This window comes from Pinus tabuliformis, chromosome 4_2, assembly GCF_031772625.1.
Source record: "Pinus tabuliformis cultivar Carrire ecotype Pingquan chromosome 4_2, CPIR1, whole genome shotgun sequence".
NCBI classification, from domain to species: domain Eukaryota; kingdom Viridiplantae; phylum Streptophyta; class Pinopsida; order Pinales; family Pinaceae; genus Pinus; species Pinus tabuliformis.
Window position 1 is genome coordinate 813,654,140 of NC_142304.1, and position 12,214 is coordinate 813,666,353.

The 12,214-nt window shown below is 37.1% G+C and overlaps 1 pseudogene; it reads left to right on the forward strand.

Moving 5' to 3' along the window:
• The first annotated feature begins 775 nt into the window (after nucleotides 1-775).
• The window catches only part of LOC149172169 (aspartyl protease family protein At5g10770-like), a 29,021-nt pseudogene continuing 17,582 nt past the window's right edge, over nucleotides 776-12,214 (forward strand).

The following is a 12,214-nucleotide window of genomic DNA, read 5'->3' on the forward strand; positions in this document are numbered from 1 at the left end:
AGTTTCCAACCATTCCAATTCTTGGAAAACTGTAAACGTGTCCTTGCATATTTGGGTGCAAAGTTCTTTGAAGGTCATGGGAAATGTTATTAGCTAGTTTTTCTCAATTTCATGAGAGAGAGTTTCATTCTATTAGTGAAACTTACATCGAACTGGTTTGCAAAAAGGTCTTCCTCAAACAATCATTCTTGAGTATGAACACATACACTAGAAATGAAATCTGGAATATGAAAGCATCGTTTTCCAGGTCTACACAAAGTCACATCCAAACTCAACTTGAGACTCGTTCTTGCCCAAAACTCTGCAAAACTTGCCCATGACCACAACAACAACATAAGCAACTTTTTTTACGACACTGTTAGCGAACCCTGGTGGGGAAATTCCTCCATAAGCATTGTCAATTAACACCTGGCGAGTTGCTTGCAAGAGATGAAGGCAGGATCTGCCTAGATTCCCATCAATGGCTGGCCAGAGCAACACGACGATGGATTACTGAGACCGCCCAAGACTCATGAGTTGTGCTGAATCCATTCGTGAAACGAGTCCTCAGTGAAAACTCAACTTGAGACTAGTTCTTGCCCAAAACTCTACAAAAATTGCCTGAAACGCGTTCCACGTGTCAGAATGTAATTGGCTCGAACGATGAAAATGAAGCTCTCAGATTGGTTGGGTGAACAAGTTTTTCCCACCTGAACCCTACAGAGGAAATGCCTAACGACATAATTAATAGCCATTGTTATTCTTTCCTCATTTCATAGCCCTTCACTCTATCTCAATGGGTAACTGAACAACACATTTTCTGGTCTTTTGTATAAGGGTGGTTGCCGTTTTAATGCTTCAATGCCTGCAAATGCGTAGTGCAACAACCCTAGACCATGAGAATTACAATACTATCTCGGTTGAAAACTTCAAATGGAAAGAGCCACAAGGGTTTTCCAAATGCCTAGCTTCATTCACAGGTGAGGTAAATTTTTTTGTTTTAATTTTTCAGAGTACTTAGATAATTCTTTGACCAAGATGCATAAATCACCTGGAACTTGCATTTGACCTCATCCATGACCAACTTACTTTCATATCTACTTTGATTTCTATGACCAACTTCATTTCATGTTGTTCTGCTTCAATGAGGGTGCATGTGTAGCTCAGAAATCCCATGAGAATTACCACCCTATCATAGTTGAACACTTCTAATGGAAAGACACATAAGGATTTGCCAAATGCCCAAGATCATCTGTAGGGAAGTTGATTGAATGAATGTTGACAATATAGAAGTAGGGGAATTTATATTTACTGAGTTCATCTAGATGGATAGCCAAACAATGTAGCCTCTCTCATGTTTTGTTTAAAGAGAAGCCACTAATATGCTTATGTGGGCTCATAGGCAGTTAAGCAACTCAATATCATGAGAATCACCATACTATCCCAATTCATATGTAGGGATTTTCCAAATGCTTCTAGATTTTTTTTGGTGGGACGAATTCCTTTGGTTGAGTTGTCTAAGTAACTTAATACTTGCACATCATCTCATCCTAAATTCCTTTCCTATCTACTCAGTCCATCTCAATAGATATCCAAATAACACATTCTCTAATGTTATGTTTAATAGTGGTCGTTGTTCGGCTCATGGGCAGTGTAGCAACCACAGACCATTAGAATTACCACACTATCTCATCCTCAAACTTCAAATGAAGAAATTCCCAGGAATTTTCCATGTGTTCAACTTCGTTTGTAGGTTATGGAGAGGAAATACGTTTTCAAGATTTTTTTGTGTTAGGGTGATTCTAGTAAATTTCACTGGATTAGTTTTCAGGCTTCAGGTTTATGAGAACTCTTGGTTTTGATGGGTGGGATGAGAATTCATGGTTTTGACAATTGAGATCCTAACAAGGATGTTTTTAGACACTACCACTTATCTTTATGTTTAGTGATACTAACATTTTGGCTAAGTTGTCGAGTCACCTGGTTTCCATATATTTACTATGTGTTGAACGTTATGGCAATACAAATCTGACCACCCAGTTACTTGCATGTTAAGGTTTTTATGTTTGGTTTATATTAATAAGAACTGGATCACATGGCCACTTGAATTTTTTCATGCTTGCTCAAACAAAAAATTAGAACGCTTTACATTTGTAATATTCGCGTCTCTACCAAAAAAATTAATCAGAATTTGTGTGTGCAGGTCAGGAAGCACTAAATCAAGGAGTGAAGATAAGACTGGATCATATTCATGGGGTCTTCTCACCTCTCAGACCCATCAACTCGAGCTCATGGATAGACTTGGTCTCTCAGACTTTCGAACGAGACAATGATCGTTTGAATACAATAAGGTCCAGAAACAGCGACACTTATTCTCTAGTGAGAAATGTTCCTCTTCAACCTGGAAGAAAATTCGGTACAATAAACTATATTGTAACAACAATGTTTGGGACACAAGCTAAGAACTTGTTGCTGGTAATTTACACGGGAAGCAATGTGACATGGATACAATGCAAGCCTTGTTCAGACTGTTATTCGCAGGTAGATCCCATATTCGATCCTCAACAATCATCTTCTTATAAACACTTACCCTTTCAATCGATTTCCTATACTAAATAGACCACTTCAAAAGGAAATCGGAACCCTTGTGGTGTTGGGGTTGTGTTTATGAAGTCAACTACAAGGATGGATCAAGAACCCAGGGATATTTTAGCCAGGAGACCTTCACTCTGGGTTCTGATTCTTTCCAAGGCTTCGCCTTCGAATGTGGGCATTCCAATTCAGGGAGCTTTAAAGGCTCGATTTGGCTTTTAGGATTGGGTCAGACTGCCTTTGCCTTTGGTTTCCAGAAAAAAAAAAAGCAAATATGGAGGCTAATTCTCATAATTCTCATCTGAGGAGAATTTCCGACTCAGATCATCTGAATGAAGAAAAGAGGCATCTGGTTTCAACTTTTAAGAATATAGGCTACAAAGAGCATGAGATTAAAAAAGCCATAGAGAAAGCTGAAAGAAGGTTGTCATCTCATGAGCATAAGGCGCAAGACCAACCTCAATGTAGTAAGATTTTTCTACCTTATATCCATGGTGTTACAGATAAAATCGCTAAAATCCTAAGAAAGAAAAACATTATCACTCATTTCTCAGCTCCTGGTACTATCAGACAAGGTTTGAAGTCTGTTAAAGATGATATTGACAATCTTCAGCTTAAAGGAGTCTATAAAATAGACTGTTCTTGTGGAAAAAGCTACATAGGTGAAACAGGTCGCTCCCTCCAGACAAGGCTCAAAGAACATGGCGCTGATATTAGGAATGGAAGATCTCGTACCTCAGCATTGGCAGAACACTCCTTGAAGACTAAGCACCATATCTGCCTGGAAGACGCATCGATTATCGCAAGAGAAGAGCAGCATCAAAGACGAAAGATCAGAGAAGCACTTGAAATTATCAAGCATCCTCAGAATCTGAACAGATGGAAATTAGCGGAAGCTGGCTTCCCTTGATCAAGAAGATTAAAAGTCGCCATCCCATCCCCAGGTAATGCCCCCTCAGGTAAGTTATCTCCCCTCTCCTTTCCATTTTTTGGTCCAAAAATTTTATATCATTAATATACTATAATATATTAATATTGATTTATAGCTATTATTTAATATATTAATTATTATATTAATTTCTATAAATATTAATTATTTATGATTATTAATATTAACATAAGTTATATATATATTAATTTAATTCATATAATAATTATTACATTAATTATTTATTATATTAATTATTATATTAATTCTATAAAAATTAATTATTAATATTAATATGTTATATATATATATATATATAATAATCATTATATTAATTAATATATTAATTATTATATTACTTAATTATTATTTTAATAACAGTTAATTAATTATTTTATAATGATTAATTTTATATTAATTAATTTTGTATAATGGAAGAATTTTTTTTTTTATATAATGATTAATTTTTTATATAATTGATTAATTAATTTTATAATTAATTTCATATTAAATAAAAAATTTATAATGAAAAATTTTTATTATGATTAATTTTAGATTAATTAATTAAATTTTTTTATATATATTATTTTTAATTTATATATTAATCATTATATTAATTAATTATTATAATAATTAATTATTATTTTAATAATAGTTAATTTATTATTTTATAATGACTAATTTTATTAATTAATTTATGAATTATTATTTTAATTAATTATAAAAGTTAATTATTTATAATTATTAATATGATTTAAATATATTAAATTAGTTTAATTAATTTATTTATTTCTTATGGTCCCTAGTTTTATTATTAGGTTTTGAACTAAGTTTCTTTCTCTTAAATAAAAATTAATTATATTAAAGAAAATAAAAGCAGTTTATTAGATTAAATAAAATTATATAAATAAAAATTAAAAAGATTCTAGCCGACAGTGTGCTCCTCCTTGAAATATCCTTCCTCATTAGTATTTATTTCCCTTATCTGCTCTTCTTTTATTATCATTCTTCAACCCTGATGATGGATCCCACTTGGGATTTGAAACGTTGGTGTAAAAATGTTCATACTGTGGATTCTCCGGTCTCTGATTCAAATGTCTTCTACATTTCCTATCCTCCACAGTAACAGGATCGCTCAACGTTAGCCAAAGTTCGATTCCTACCACTTCTGCTTGCACCCCTCACCTTAAATTTTGATTATCCTAGCTTCTATTTCATGGGATTGAATGGCATAAGCGTTGAAGGAAAGAGGCTCTCAAGTTTGTGTGTTGCTCTTGGAGGATGAGGCACATTTTTTGCCTTTGGAACTACTATAACTTGGCTTGCCCTAGACATATACGATGCCCTAAATACTTCATTCAAGAGCAAGACCTAGCATCTTCCGAGCGCAGACCCGGACCTAGATTCTCTCTTGGATACCTGCTACGACCTGTCTGGATCCAGCCAAGTCAACCTTCCAACTATAAACTTCCTCTTCGACGAAAATTTGGATGTGACTGTGAGTGACAAGGGGATTTTGTTTCCCATTTAGGATGACGAATCTTAGATGTGCCTAGCATTGGCAGCTACAATGCAGGCGAGCAACAAGGTTGGAATTTGGATTTCTCTTTACCTGTCATACAATTTTATTTTAACGTTTTGGGTCCTTATGTTTACCATCAAGAAAAGTTATGTTTAAAATTTTTCCCTTCAAAGGTGATGTGCTCATAATAAATTAACCCTTCACCAATACATCTTTTTATTAAAAAAATTACATTTCAATAACATAATTATGTTAAAAAATTTCACATATATGTCATAACGAAAAACAAAATTAACATAACACACAAATCATTTATTAAATCTTGAATCTTGGTTTGAAATTGCATGGAACACTCACAATAAAATCTTTCAAACCTGAAATCAAATGTCCTTGACCCTCACATGCCATAACATTTGTATATATGAGATATGACTAAGGAAATCTTATGGGACATATAAGATGACTAACACATCAAAAATATTGAATGTTATCAATAAAAACTCAAAAGTAGATTAAATAATATACTTTATGTTATGATTTACATAATCTAACATATATTATTGGATATGAAAATAAAGAATACATTTTACCTTATATATTTTAGCATTGCTTTGTATCATGGGATATACAATAATATTAATAATATTGAATGCATAGTATATGAATCTTTTAAAAATTAAAAAGCTAAACATATAATAAATGGACATTGTGGATCTCTTAACATTGTGTTATAGGATTATGTTATGGTTTCCTCCTTCATTATTACATTCTTAGAGAACATTAAAGCTTGCACATGTGTGAATTACTAAAGGAAATTTGAAATAATAATTTGGTTAGTGTTTTTTTACCCTACTCCAATGTGTCTTATATTCCAATGCATTGGTGCATTGATAGGTATGGGGCGCATTTCTAACATGTTTTCCTCTATAAAATATCTTAATCTACCCTGTTACATATGTGTGTGTTATGCACCAATGTGTAGGTATGTTTAGTACACTTCAAAAGCCTTTTTTGAATAAAATAATTTAATGGGACCTTGATGCAATGTTCCTTGTATAAAGATACATCAATGCAATGGTCTATTTAGAGCACATTATAACAATGGTATGTTTAGTTCACATTGCACAACAATCCTTTTGAAATTTATTACACTAAACATTGTATCACCAAAATCAATGTAGTTATTTTATTTAGTGCACTAACATTTTTTTAATCAAATGTTAGCCTAATGTAGTTTACATGGTATTGTACACATGAGTGTCTCTTCTTTTTAAATTGACATTTTAGAAAAATTTAGGTTTCATGTTAACCCTAAAACTAGCATGTCTGGTAACATGATGTACATGTGTGTTGTACTTAATAACAAGCACAAGGAAAATTATATGTTTTACTTACCATGTTGCATCTTTTTCAATGTATGTATTTTAAAAACAAGTGAGCATGGGAGGATGTATATCTATCAAGAGAGAGGGGGGCGTTATGAAAATATAATTGTCAAGATTTTAAAGGTTTATGTGCTTGTTGTAGCGGCTACAACCACCATCCAAAATTTTGCCTTAGCTTCATTTTGGAGCCTCCTTACCAACCTTTCACAACAACATGTCTTGCTTCGTCAAGTATACAAGCTTCAGTGACTTTCTTGCAGAATGACAGCTTGTCCATCAGAGCTTGTTGCATTCCCCTCACAGGTTGTTCCTCCAGACTTGGTCCAATTGCAGGCTGAGCATCTCCCTCAAGAAATTGCGCAAATTTGGAGGGAAACCAGCCTTACCTCCAGAAATTGTGCAATACTATTTGGCAGCCTGTTGGGCTCCAGAATTGCACAATTCTGCCAGTCAGGCTTCATCCATAAAATTGTGCAATTCATCCTAGCAGGGCTGCTCAACCCAAGAATTGCGCAATCCTAGGTAGCAATCAACTTCTCTGCTAGAAATTGCAAATCTCCTGGGAAGCCAACCCAGCTCCCTTCCAGAAATGTGCATTTTCTCCCAGCAGTTGAGCAACCTCCTACATGTGCAGTGGAGTTGACCGGTTTCCTCTGGGACCGAGCAAAATCGATTTGCATTCATGGGCTGCTTCTCCCTAGGAAGCATGCAAAGGCATCCCTTGATTCAGGGATCTACTTTTAGCAGTTGGAGGTTTCATGCAAGGATCATCTTGGAAACCTCCCACTAAGTGTCACTCTTCCTAGATTTGTGGCATGGCGTCACATCTTCGATTTTATCAAAACTCATGAACCGGACACTGCAGAGCTCATTCCTAACATCAACCTTGCACCTCTAACATCCCACATCGCATCTAGGAGATGGCTGCACATTCAACTCAGCTATTTTGGGGTAAGCCCGCTTTCCATGTATTATGTTTCATTTCTGGCGCTTTTCTGTTTCGCTTCGTATGAATGTTGTCTGCTTGATTTCAGTGGGAGCTTACTGTCATTTTGATACATACTAGCTTGTACTAACACCGTTTCAATTTTCATTAACACTTCACTATTGTCTCATACATGAAACTATTTTTGCACAGACAGTTGCAGTTACAGCAACTCGCTTCACACACATGTATGCTTTCCCATGATCTAGGTCTGGGTGTGACAAAGGACCCTTCCAAGACCTTTTACTTTTGTGATGTGTTAAATTTCATTTTTAAAAGAACATAAGTGAATACATCTGCATGTTGTAGAGAAGACGAACATGACAATCATCATCACATGAAAACATAAGCCGTTGATAACGGAGTTCGTCTAGGATGTACTATGTCTCCGAGCCCTGGTGTCAAGATGGTGTAGGCTGCTGCATTAAGTGTTGTCAATAGTGATGATGTACATAGAGGTGATGTCATTATCATACAAGGAACATGCCCTCATGTAGGAGTGGCGCCAAGAGATGTTCCACTACAGTAACTCTCAGTCAAAAGACTCCTATCAGTATGACACAAAAACTCATGCATGATGAGCATCCCGCTAACATGGCATAAAAGGGATCTCAAAGAAAACATGCATGGTGACACATGAATATCCCATCAACATACAACAAAGGGATCTCAAAACACAACATGAAAAATCATGACAATAAGTACATCACGCAAATGATTCCGCATCACATCAAGCAGGAATCATGAAAATGAGTAAGAAATAGGATCCCACATCAAGCATCAACAGGGATTTGTGCAGCGCAATGCATAGAAAAAGAAGTACATGAAACATACTGCATATACCTCACATCCAGGGCCAACTAAAGAAAAGGATGTCAAGCTGTTGAAGTTGTTCAGATCATCGATCTCACGGCATCAATCACATGAAAATGGTTGCTTGCACATGAATGCTGACACCTCACTCCACTTAGAAAAGAGGTTGGAAAATTAAATGAGAAAATGGGAAATCTGAACGCACCATCATATTTGTGGCATTGAATAGTGCAAAATCGACTGTCCAATTTTTGAATTCTGAGAAATTGAGAATCTGTGGCTCAAGGAATCTTTTAGATTCCCCCTAGATTCCTCAAAGATTCTACTCTATAGGTGGACTGGAAATCTGCAACTCAAAAGGCAAATCTGACCTTGCCATTACGATCCCTGTAGAAAACCATGAAAAACAACTGTAAATTTGACTATATTCTGACATGGAGAAAAATTACCTCCTCGGGAAAATTTCAAGGATCATGGTTCTGCTCCCTGTTTCCACTACAGTCATGGTTCCACCTCCATACTGAAAAATGGCCAAAAAATGCAGAACTCTGATGGAGAAATGAACAACTCCATTGCGTTCGTGGCATCGAGAAGTGTTGAAACCATATAAAATTTGTCAAAATCTGACAAAGTGAAAATTCGGCCCTCCTGCAAAATTCTGCCTCGAACTGTGTGCACTGCCTTCCTCTCCTCCTGGGCGCACTGACAACCTGCGGTTAAATAAAACTTGGCTGGTAGATTTTCCCAAGTGGGTGGTTGGCGGAGTTGGTTAGGAGGTCGGTTAATATGGAGGAGGTTGGGCGATCAAACCCCACCTCCTCCTTTTACATATAACGAATCCCCTTTTTTAAATTTCACCAACAAAAAGTTTTTAAATTAAGGTTTGGTTGGGTCGGGCCCACCTTGGGCGGCCCACCCACCGTACCCATCTCCACCATGGTGGTTGCAATAAGGATGGTTGCATTAATGGGCTAGGTCCATGCCCCAAGGGCTGACCCACCCAACTCCTTTTCACTTAATATGGGTTTTGTGGTGTGGGGGAGCGGCTGAGGGTCATGGCTCGCCCCTCCATAATTACATAGTTTTTTTTTATGGATTCGGTTGGTGTGGATAAGGGGTGGTGGGGTTGGTGGCCCGCCACCCTTCTTTTTATATATTTTTTTGTTATAAAAACTGACTATGCATTTTTGGAAATTCGGTTTTGGACCGAAGGAGTATTTTTAATGAGGCCACGATTTTGCCTGGAATTTGGTTGGAGTTGGCCGTATTCTATCCACCAGAAAAAGCCAAATTGTGCCTTCATTAAGCCTGCCTAGGCAGCAAAAAGTCAACCCAACTTTGACTGCCTCTATCTCCTTCATCTGAACTCGGATTGATGAACCGTTCACACCACCATGATCACGACAACGAGATCTTTAACATGAACCTAGTTCGAGAATAATCCACACACTTTGATTTTTGAGCATTCATAAGCCCTCTTTGTCCTGTGTGTGTCTCTAGAGCCACCTAGATCAATCCTCCCTACTGAGGAGCTTTTGGTCCTCCCAAAGCATGAAAAATAACCTACAACTTCTTTGTACCTTGTCTGCATCTCAAGTGTCCTGAAAAGGTCTCGCTTCCATCTCCTCCACCTTTGTTTTTCAGAGTCTTAAGCGATGAGCAAACACCTGCCACCTCTGCAACTTGTAGTACATTGTTTTACAAATTACATGCTTGACTTTCATGACCAACTAATGACCCAAGAATCCCACACTTTCCATGAGTTTATAACAGATACTCGGTGGTCAAGTTTACATCAAGATGGACGCAACACTCCAGCTACAAAAACAAGGCCAACATATCATTGTTGCTTCAACAAGTGATGGAGAAACACATCATCAGTGCAACACATGATTTAAAAAGATATGGCCAAACACTATCTGTTTTGACAAGTGATGGAAACACGACATCACTTTCACAGTTTATCATGCAACTCAAAATAAGACCAGACATCATTGTTGCTGAACAAGTGATGGAAACCACATCATCACTTTTACATTTTGAAATGCAACAAATGATTTACAAAAGCATGACCATGACAACACAACATATCTAGAAACCATTTTTCACTTATCAATGTGAATGGGTCACCTCCTTGTGGCAATTTTTCTTGTCAAACAAATGCTTCACCTGGTTCATGCATCAACGCTTTGTCTTTAAGGCGCTGCTCTGGATGGAGCCTCCAACATGTGGCTCTTTAATGGCCATGTCTGTCGCAATGACTGCAATAGATCTTCTTCCTCCAGATTTTCTTAACCTGTTTCTTTACATGTTGTTAAGAGGGCCTTTCACACCTCATCCTTTTGTGTATTGCCATTCTTTTCCAACACTTAGAAAATGTATGGATATGCAATCCACAAAAGGTACATGTTTTTCGATGCCATGTTTTACATTTAGCATTAAAAACATGATTATAATCGAAATGAACATTCGCATGTCAAAAGTGGTTATACCTTTCCTTGTTGTCTCTGGTGTAAGTATGGTGATGAGAGCTTGTCTCAACTTTTTCCCTACAATGGAAGCTGCCATGAGATGATGGGGATGTTTTCCCATCATTCTCTTTCCTTGACGATTTTGATGATGTATCGGAAGAATTTGACACCTTCGAGCATTCTCCTTTGGTGTAACTCGAGCCTGCAAATTGAGGTTCCTACATAACTTCCAATGGTTGAGTTACGCCTTGGTTATTAACCCCAAGTTTTTCTTCCTCCTTGTGCCTCGTCCTGGTAAGGAACCTCATGTTTGTCCCTGTAATTGGGATATCCACATCTCCAACAGAAATCATACTATGCGAAGATGAAACTGAAAGGAAATCAACATATTTTACCTCCTCTGTCGATTTGGAAAGAACTAATGAGGGCTACTCATCATCTATTGTTGGTGGTTCACTTGCTGTCTTGGCGCATTCCCCAACTTCCTTTCTGACATACCAAGTCCTGTTCAACACAGTAATTCCTCTACTTTGATGGGGTTGACAATGCCTTGGCCATTAATGCCCAAGCCTTTTCCTTCATACCCCATTTTCTTCAACAGTTTGGAGCCAATTCCTGTGGTATGATTTTCAAAAAAAGTGAAATCATCATCAGGAAACATACATGAAGATGGAGAGCTACTTTTTACCTCGCATGGGTCATGTTGTAGCTTTTCCAAAGCCTCGTCCTTTGCTTGCAACTATTGTAGCAAACATTGTTTTTCCTCTTTCTCTTCATGTAGATGCATCTTCAATTTAGCGTTGTCTATTTGAAGACTTTGGTTGTTTTGCTTCAGCTCTTCTAGGGCCTCTTCCGTGGCTTGCAACTGAAGTTGCAATTGCTCCTTTTCCTTTGTCTCTTTCTGTAGAGTTTCATACATGATTTCCACCCTTTTGGAAATGTTGAGCATGGTCTCGTACATCACTTTTTCATTCTTTGTCACTGCACATTCCATTGTTCACGCTGGCAATTTACATCCACGTAAAAACTGCTCTGACACCACTTGATCCAGGTTCGGGTGTGACAAAGGACCCTTCCAAGACCTTTTACTTTCATGATGTGTTAAATTTCATTTATAAAAGAACATAAGTGAATACATCTGCATGTTGTAAAGAAGAGGAACATAACAATCATCAGCACATGAAAACATAAGCCGTTGATAATGGAGTTTTTCCAGGAGGGACTACGTCTCCGGGCCCCGGTGTCAAGATGGTGTAGGCCGCTGCATTAAGTGTTGTCAATAGTGATGATGTACATAGAGGTGATGTCGTTATCATACAAGGAAAATGCCCTCATGCAGGAGTGGCGCCAAGAGATGTTCCACTACAGGAACTCTCAGTCAAAAGACTCCTATCAGTATGACACAAAAACTCATGCATGATGAGCATCCCGCCAACATGGCATAAAAGGGATCTCAAAGCAAACATGCATGGCGACACATGAGTATCCCATCAACATACAACAAAGGGATCTCAAAACACAACATGACAAATCATGACA